The following is a 9,724-nucleotide window of genomic DNA, read 5'->3' as shown; positions in this document are numbered from 1 at the left end:
TGAACTAAGATCTCATCATGTGAAAATGAACAGTTTCTTCAGTATTAGTGCTAGTATTATCTAATTAAAAAGGTCTCTGACAGGCTGGATTTATTGACTGGTTCAATCTTAAACTTAAGCAAAACCAACTTATGTTTCTGTTCTTTGAAATAGAAATATCTTTTTGTAAAAAGGAAATAAACATCTTAAGAATGATTCCAGAAAATCAGAAAGTGCTAAAAAATGTTGTGAACTTATATCTATTTAAACTTGCGGCCTGTGGGTGTCCCCTGCCCCTCTCATGTCAAACTTTTGCAAACTCCTCCTAGGGATTTTAACCTATCGGCTTCAAACTTGGTTAGTATACTGTTAAGACATGGGGGATTAAAATTAWTCAAAACGGTGAGTTTTTGAGCATGCTGAGGGGGCGTGGCCAGGCCTCGAGGTTGACCTTCTCACCAAGACTTTCAAAACGCCATAACTTCCACATAGATAGACCGAATTGCACCAAACTCACTGTGAGTCATCCATGTTGGATGCTTGATGAAACTATACAGTGACTGCTGGATATGCACCAGTGACCCTGAAAGGAAGAAGGTGGGGTAAAGATAATGGATGGATTGAACAGWTATTCATTCAGCAAAATGAGAAACTGAGGTTGAAGAACAGATCAGATCCAACAACCACTACCATAAAAACCTGGTGATTGTGTATTGATTTCTTTCTCTGTGTGTAAGTTTGWTTAACTGTCATGTTAGCAAAATATCCCAGGAACCACTGGCTTTAATTAAACTCTCAGATAACTCCCACTCAGGATTATTGTTCTCAGAAGGAAAACTAAGTGGACTACATTAATACCACCTAAATTTATTATTTATCACAATGGAAGAATAAGAGATCAACTGTTTCATGTTCAGGAGGGCAACGAGATGAAAGAGAGTGGGTGGGTTGTGACGTCCAGCGCTGAGAAAATAAAAACATAAGTCAGGCTCGGAGAGACTGAACTGGACACTGAGGAGAGAGGAGCACAGAAAAGAAGATCATTAAAACATTGATTGGTTATCCACGTGAGGTTTAATGAGATGTTTCTGAGAAAATGAAAGCTTCCTCTTCTTGTAAGAATGAGAAGTTGGACTATTGGTACACTGATCTCTTCTACTTTCCCATCTTTCCCAAAAACAAGCCATAAATAAGATTTTTTTTTATTCATTGTGGACTTTTACAGAAGCTGTGACACTTCAACAGGATGGACAGAGGCCTCGACAAGATAGTTGGACCTTTAAAATCTCCTTCCACTCTTAGACCTCCACCGTTGTTCTGCAGTGTTGTAAGAAATGTAAAAGTCCAATATTTGTCTTTAAAATATAGTGGAGTGAAAGTCATAAGTTCCAAAAAAAAGGTAAAGATACTCAAAAAATGTACCTAAGTACAGTACTCAAGTAAATGTACTCCATTACTGTCTACCACTGGCAATGGTCATTGCAGTAGATACAGCTTCAAGATGAAGATACCAGCAATTATTTAACAAATATGTTGGATATGACCCATGAAGATGAATGAGTTTTAAACAAAGCCTAAATATTTTCAGGCAGTCGAGTTAGTCAATATCGCCATGTGGTCCTTGCACCAGATTTGCAACCAAAAGTTTGCCTTTTAGTATTGAACTCAGCCCTGCCTGTCTGTAAGTAAAATATCTCATAAACTATTGGACAGATTTTAATGAAACTTTCAGAAGATAATAATTAGATGCACATTTCCAACTGATTAACCTTTGAAATAAACCCAATTCAAGATGGCCACCTCAATTAATCCACATTAGACATAATGGTTATAATTCAGTAAATTTTGCAGAGATTGAGCTAAAATTTGATTTGATTGTGGCTGAAAGTCATTCCCAACACATATTAGGAGCACAACACCCAACAATAATTAATGAGATTGTGATTAAACTTTATTTTAAATGTTTCACACAAGTGAATAGTTACAACATGACTTTAGACTAATACCCTGGCATTAAAAGGTGGTGTTACGTCAAGGTATGCCAGTTTGTTTTTAATTTCATGTTATTTTTCTTATGCCATGCTGCTATCTTCCAGCAGAGGGCGATGTCCATGGAGCTGAAGCAGCTGAGGGGTGTCTCGAGGGCGGTTGGGGCCCCTGAACAGAGCCCTGTTCTGTGTCCCTGCTGAGGTGGGATCTGTGTGTCAGGACGAGAACACATGGGCCTCAGTCCTTCTTACCGCTCGCCATGCACACCCCTCCTGCACATGTTTACTCACGAACGCAGACCCAAGCTGTTTGTGAGTGARGCCTTTTTTCTTTAGGCCCCTTCCCACTTTCTGCCAAATAAACATTGCACCGGAAATTGCAGGGATATCTGGGATTTTTTAGGGGTCGTGGTGGAAAGGAGGAGAGGACCACAGAACAAGGCTGCTCTCTGTCACACCTTGGGCACGAGGGGAGGGAGAACAGGCACGAGTGAAGAGGGGGATCCAGAGGGGAGGGCGTGACCCGGTACTGGCTGTTGGGCACTGGTACAGAGATGCACATGAACTTATGAGAACCAGTACAGGTGACTCAGTTTCTGCTGACCCCAGCAGGAAGTCCTGGATTCAGTGTAACAGCTGACCTCGTTCAGGTGACCAGGGCTTAAAAAAGAGCTATATTCTGTGACGCAAATGAAAAAACAGTGGGGACATCAGTTAGAGAATGAAGGTCAGCAGAAACAGAGGATACCTCCCAGATTAATCCCACATAGCAAAATAAGTCCAGTTCTTGCCCACATGTTCATACCTGAGCAGTAATGCTCGACCCAGATCCAGCAAAGAATGACAGCCCTTTGGTGACATAGATGCAGTTTGCCAGAGGCGCTCCATGCATGGGCCAGCAACACATAAACCAAAACACTTGTGTTATGCTGTGTGGTTAGTTGTCTGACTTATGTACACATCACAGTGACCCAGTGTTAGAATCAGTGATTACACCAACATATGTCATGAACATTTACAAAACAGATGACATAGATTTAAGTAAGATAAATGAGGCCAAATGGTTCTACAAAGCTGAATTGAGTAATGCATTATGTAAAGTAAATACATTACCTTTACTCAATTCAGTTGAGAGGAATCGTTTGACTTTTTAAAAGTAAATAGAAGGCCACATAGTAATGTACACTTACCCAAATGTAATAAAACTGTCATTTTAACAGTTGTACTCTTGTTTAATAAATATGAATAAAATTAGCGCAAACAAAAATAAACACCTACTTTATCAAGAATTAAGAAGACATAAAATTCCCTGAGTGCAGACTCCTGCTGGTTGTGTTTCTGGTAAAAAGTCGCTGCTGTTTATGTACTGGTGACTTCAGTAAGTTTCTCATATTTAGCTTTGTGCAACGTGTTTTATATTAAAATCCTTCATGGCAGACAGCGTCTCTAGACTGAACACAAAGATTTGCCTTGAAATTCTAAGAACAGATACCTCACAAATAATATATAATTTTTTGTTAATATTATTTTTTAACTTAAAAAGTGACTTTTAAAGCAGCTCTTAGAATTTATGAGCTGCTTTGAGGGCTGTGTTTAATAAAAAAATAGTATATTGTATATCTGTCTACATATAGTTTCTTATCCCTGCCCATGACCAATCACACCAAGGGAGGATATTTAAATTGTAACACCAAGGTTTACATCAGTGGTTCCCAACCTTTTTAGACTTTTGTTCCCCCTGAGTCATTTTGTCATACCACTAGTACACCCTCTGTCAAACGTAATGATGATTCTCCAAAACCATAATGTACAAAAAATTGATTGTTTAAATGAAATTTTTTTATTTAACCCCCTAGAACATTTAGTTCTCAGGCATTTTATTCTTTTCAAAGAAAGATAAAAGATAAAGATAAAAATGTTGCCTTGAAAGTAAATAAGTAATTAAACAAACCAGGTAACGGCAGGTGCAGAAAGCAGCAGCATCCAAAATACATCAGAAACTTGCCCAAATGAGCAAATTGCATGAGATTCTGCATTTCATACTGGATTCCATTTTGAGTCAAATCCGTGATAGGGCCCTACATATCCCAGTCCTATTTTTAATTTTATACACCTGGGGAATTTTTCCATGTACCCACTGTAATATGCTCATGTACCCCAAGGGGTACAAGTACCCCTGGATGGGAATCACTGGTTTACAGAACCCCAGGACATCTGTGCCTACCGTCTAGACAAAGGTATTGAACTCTTTATAATATTTCGTAATATTGTGTCTTGATTACTGGCTCATAATGTGAGACCAGGCTCACAGTCTAGTGTTTGGAGTGCTGCTGTAACCATTAGGCTTAGACTGATGATCATTCAAAGCAATGAATCTTGACTTTGCCACCATAGATCACCATCAAACCGCTTTATGGTGATGCTGAGGGAAGAGGACCAATGTTTTGGATAACACACCGGTGTTCCTCCTGGTTTCTTGGTGTGAGGAGTCACAGGGTCTGACTTTAGGTCACCTGTGGTGGTGAATCAGGGGACCCTTGCAGAACACGGGTATCGCAGTGACATCCTTTGTCCACATGTCTTCCTGCTCCTGAGGCAGCACCCTCTGAACGCAAGTGTTGTCTTTCAACAAGACAACACCTGTTCTGGATAGCCTGAGTCATGTTGAAGTCCCTCTGCATCCAGCCAACATTCCTCTGTTGGATATCTTTGGGATCAGTTTGGATGAAGTCTGTCAACCCTGAGCCAACATCTATGGGCTAAGTTACCACAAGAGAAGCTATAACAACTGTATGACTGAGTTTTGCACCAAATCGCTGTTTGTATCCAGGCCAGAGGGGCTACCACACCCTACTGACATCTGACCAGCAGAGTGCCCATGCTGCCAACTCTGATTTCCATTTGTTCTGATCTTGTAATCATTGCTATACTCATGTGACCTTTCAGCATGTTCTAGTTTCAATTTCCACCTCTCTGTCTGGGTGCTGGACTTGTTTTCTGCTGGGCAGTGTGTTTCTTGGCTATCCAAACCTTCAGGAAGCCGAGGTTTCACAACAGCCCCCAACGAAGCACACAAGTTTATTTGTGTGTTCTCTCTCCGCACCACTTTACAACCCCACAGATCCCGGCGTCTTTTGTTGATGGGTGAACCTCATTGCAGAAGAGAGTGCAGCAAAAAGAAGACTCAATGATGCTGTGGTTATTTCACGTTGTGTGAAAGTGCTTTCTCAGAGATTTCTTCATCTCGTCACGTGTTCTGCTGCCTCTGTACCACATTTTAAACACTGCGGCTCTTTTTATTCCTCTGTGTTTAACCGCTCGGCCTGTAATTTCCATATTCTTTCTATTCCTCATGCACACCGCAGTTTGATTATAGTCAGATAAACCGAGCGCAGAGTAATATAAATTCTCACGTGTGTTTTAGTGTTTTGGAAAAATACAGACTGTACAAAGTTCAAACAAAACCATTTGTCTCGAGACGCCGAGAGATATTTTGTGTTTGCAGCGAGACGAACACCCTCATGAGCGTGTGAAGACCATGAAATAAAGCTCAGGCTGTGTTTGGCGGGGTCGCCTGCTTGTGGATGTGTGTGTGAGTATGGGCTCACACACCTGACAACTCCATGAGGTGTTTGGGGATGTGTGTTTAACCTTCTAGTCTCATTTTTCCGTAGTCGACCTTTTTTTTTATACCAAATCTGTGTTTCAGTGTTTTGGAAATCAACAGCAGAGTTCCTGTTTTTTAGTTTAGGACTGACTTTAAGACTTAAATTCCTCGTAATATCCACCCCTCCTTTCATTCTGTCTCACTGGCACTATTTTTCTTCTACTTGTTTTCATTCCTCCTCCTGTTTTGGAACAGTCTGTTTCCTGCATCTGCCCAGGTTGTGCACACATTTCTACACAGAAATGCCCGTGCAGTGTGGGCACTAAAAGCTCAAATTGTTTTCTCTGTGCCAGAAAAGGTTTTAATCAGAGAAAATACACCTCATAATTAAAGGCCTGACAATCCTTGATGGAATGCAAGAGGGCTTTATTGCTAGAGTTTTGGACTAAGATCGTTTTGTGTTGACAAATGAAAGGGTTAGAGTCATTTTTGGTATATTACGCACATTCATGCAAAATTGCAAGATCTTTTTCTTAGAGTCTGTGWGAGGAATAACTCACAGCTACTACCACACCAAAGTTTAGTGAGTTAGAAATGTTTTTTGTCTAAGTTCAATTGATCAAAGCAGCCATCTTGAGTTGTGTTGATTCCAAAAGTCAGTCAGATGTAAATGTACATTCAATGATTACTTTCTGAACATTTCATTAATATCCATCTGGTGGTTTATGGGACATTTTGCTAACACAACATGATTAAAAACATTACCGGCCCTTTGCTTTTGGCAGCGAGTGATAAATAGTTGACAGGATAAAAAACAAAAACAAATTTAGAATGTAATTTCTTATTTAATGTGACCTTTCCTTTCATTAAAAAGAACCAAATGTCTGATTATAGACCCATTGCTTAATTTAACACCAGCAACTTCTCAAACGTCAAATGAGCTCTAATAATAGAGTTAAAAAAAGAAAGAAAACAGCCGACTGAACAAATTGTTTTTACTTTGTGCTGCAGAATTTAATTCTGCAGTTTAAGGGATCTGAGCTATTCTGTTGTGTTCAGGACCTGAATTGAACAACAGAGATCTGAAGTTCTCTGAGAGCACTACATCTTAAAATACTGTTCATAATGGGCAGTTWTACTATCTGACCTTTGGAAGGCTTAGCCACCAGCGGATTTTCTAAATCTCACTGCCAATTTATATACGTACATTCACATACAAAAATAAATATTTTTAAATTAAAACAATTAAAAATTATATATTGATTTTGAAACTTTCTAAAAACAAAGTAGTGAAATCCTCATATCACACAGTGCACATGGGTATCAACAAAAGTAAAATCTAATTCAATTATCCCTGTTGTTTTCTTTCTCCTTGTAAAGCAAAATAATTCATAATAAATTATTTGGAGTGACTTTGCACACATACAAACACTTTGTACTGAACTAATACAATGTAATCCTCAAATAAATATAGCAAACAAATGTTGCACAAAATTTCTATTTATAAATATGACTCAAAATTTTCTAAATTATTTAAGGACTGCATTGCCACTTTGCATATGAATTGTTCATTGGTAAAATATCATTTCTTTGCAATCTAATGGTCTTGATTATGTTTGCTTCCAGTTGCTAAGCTAACAGGACCTAACTGAGTGAAATTCTTCTAAAAGTGAACTGTAGAAAAAATGATCTGCCCCATCTCTCTAGTGTCGTATTCTAGTTGCCAGCATACTAAATTGTTCAGATAAATCATTTTTAAGTACCTTTATAACTGTTCCTATCTGATGAAGCACTCATCTGCCTGGGAGCCATTGAGAACGGGGAACTTATCCAACTCGACCAATGGGAGCCTCAAGTGATTTTGGTCTGATTACATACTGATAAATATATATATGCATATATATGTAGAAATTCATATATAAACCACCCTAATTTTTAAAATTTCTTTATATTTGATATTCAAGCATTTGACATTCAATTCCAATGAACAACTTGACAGCATACAAAGGTAAGYGCTGAACTTCCAGAGGTTTAAAAAAATGTAAAGTTACCCAAAACTGAAAATCAAGGTGTCTGTGTTTCCTTCACCTTCACAATGCACTCAGAAACTGGTGGAAACTCTGACGAGACTGTACAGCTGAAATGAACAACCTAAAATKAGTATTTTGTCAGAACAAATACATATATATTACTGGATGAATACATTTTCCCTGTAGTTTTTCCACAAAAAAAAAGAGCACCCCAGAGATACTCTATTTGTTTCAACTCCACAAAATTAATATTTTCTTCTCGTAGGAAAAACAATAAATTTGAGTATTTCAAATGTACAGTTCAGTTCACACAAGAAATAAAGGAAATAGAATAGATAAATCAAAACTCAATGGAGGGCACAGTTCCCCTAAAGCACTAAAGCACTAATAGGGGAACTAATTTCCTGATTAGTGCTTTAGGGCTTTTACTAATTTTAAAATTTATAAGTGGATTAGCACTTGCTAAATTTATAGGCTAAATTTAATAGCACTAACTATAAATGTTATTGATCAACGTTAATGTTAACAGCTGAAGCTGAACCTGTCACACATTTTGTTCATATGTGTCACTTATCCACCAGATGACTTATTAACAATATATGAACCCAAATATAGCTGTGGCATTTCAATGATAAGGCCTAAGAGAGCAACATGGCAATATGTGAGTCTTGTTGTCTGTTGAAGAATGTTTATGGGTTGACTGGGTTATTTGTGCTTTAGAATTAGCTTTTGCTAAATTTTCAGTACGTTAGTGCTTTAGAATTAGGGGACCTAAATAGAGTGCTTTAGGGCTAGTGGAACTAATTTTTTAGATTAGTGCTGCCCACCACTGTCAAAACTTGTCATAACTTGGCATGACATGTTGCCTGTCTTTAAATTCAGAGAACTGGACAAGAGAAGTACAAAACAAGAAGCCCAAGTATCTACCCCCAGGAAACTTTTGTACATTTCTCATCCGTCATGTACAAAGGTTGTTAGAAGTTACCGTAAGAAGGATTTGAAAGAGTGGTCTTGTTGCCAGCATGTGGAGTTAAGAGTTTATGTGTCAAATCCCAATCAAGGCACTTTGGTGCTGAAACTTCAGGTGAAGTACTAGGAGTGGCCTGTTTGCCAGACTAACTAAGGTCCAAACCAAATGTTGAGAAAAACATTCTGATGAGAACAAGACCTTCAAGTACAATAAAACATCTATGAATATAAACATAGCACAAGGACATTAGTATTTGGTAGATTATTTCTTTGTTGTAATAATGCTTCTTGGCAATAAACCTTACTGGACACCTGATTGGCATCACCTGGGGGAAACAGAAGCTCAAAACAAGTGTCAACAGCAAACTAAGCTGTTTGTCAGAGCAAATTTGGCTAAATTTTCAGGTGCAACCCACTTACTCAGGTCTGCTCATTCCACAAATCATGTTCCTTACAAATGTGGCACCATGTAAGGAAATTAACAGGATTAACAAGATTTATTGCTAAGAAGCATTGTTACAACAAAGAAATAATCAAACAAATACACATTTCCTTACTTTTTGTGCTACAATATAATATATGTGTTTAACCTGTCCCAGTGAGATCAACCTGGGTCATTAAGGCAATTTGTGAATTGAGTTAAGTAGTAGTCTCATTTAGCTTTTCGAATAGTAGCTGTACAAAGTTGTGTAGCTGTTCATAGTTGTTGAAAACACAACCAATCAGCCTCAGTCTGAGCTTCTTGCGTGTGCCCAGAGCTGGTTTCTCTTGGACGTTTGCTAAATCAGTGGTGAACCATGGGGTAACTGTTCTCACAACTAAAATCTGATGAGGTACAACACAGTAAGTCAGGAGGGATACTTTAATATCCCAACCAAAGGAAAGCCCCATTGAAAAGTCCTGATGAACTGAACATGTGGGAATTTGACACAAGACTAAAAATTATGACTAAACTGGACACTTTCTGCATAAAACCATACAAAAAAGGAAGAAAATGGCTGCCTAAAGATCTCTTACACGTAAAGACTACCCTGCTTTATCTACAACGGGTAAAATAAGTATTGAACACGTCAGCATTTTTCTCAGTAAATATATCACTAGAGGTGCTATTGACATGAAATTTCCTCCAGATGTCGGTAACAACCCAAGTA

The sequence above is a fragment of the Austrofundulus limnaeus genome, unplaced genomic scaffold (genome assembly GCF_001266775.1).
Source record: "Austrofundulus limnaeus strain Quisiro unplaced genomic scaffold, Austrofundulus_limnaeus-1.0 Scaffold53, whole genome shotgun sequence".
NCBI classification, from domain to species: Eukaryota; Metazoa; Chordata; class Actinopteri; order Cyprinodontiformes; family Rivulidae; genus Austrofundulus; species Austrofundulus limnaeus.
The sequence above is the reverse complement of the archived record's forward strand: the minus strand, read 5'-3'. Positions refer to the sequence as shown.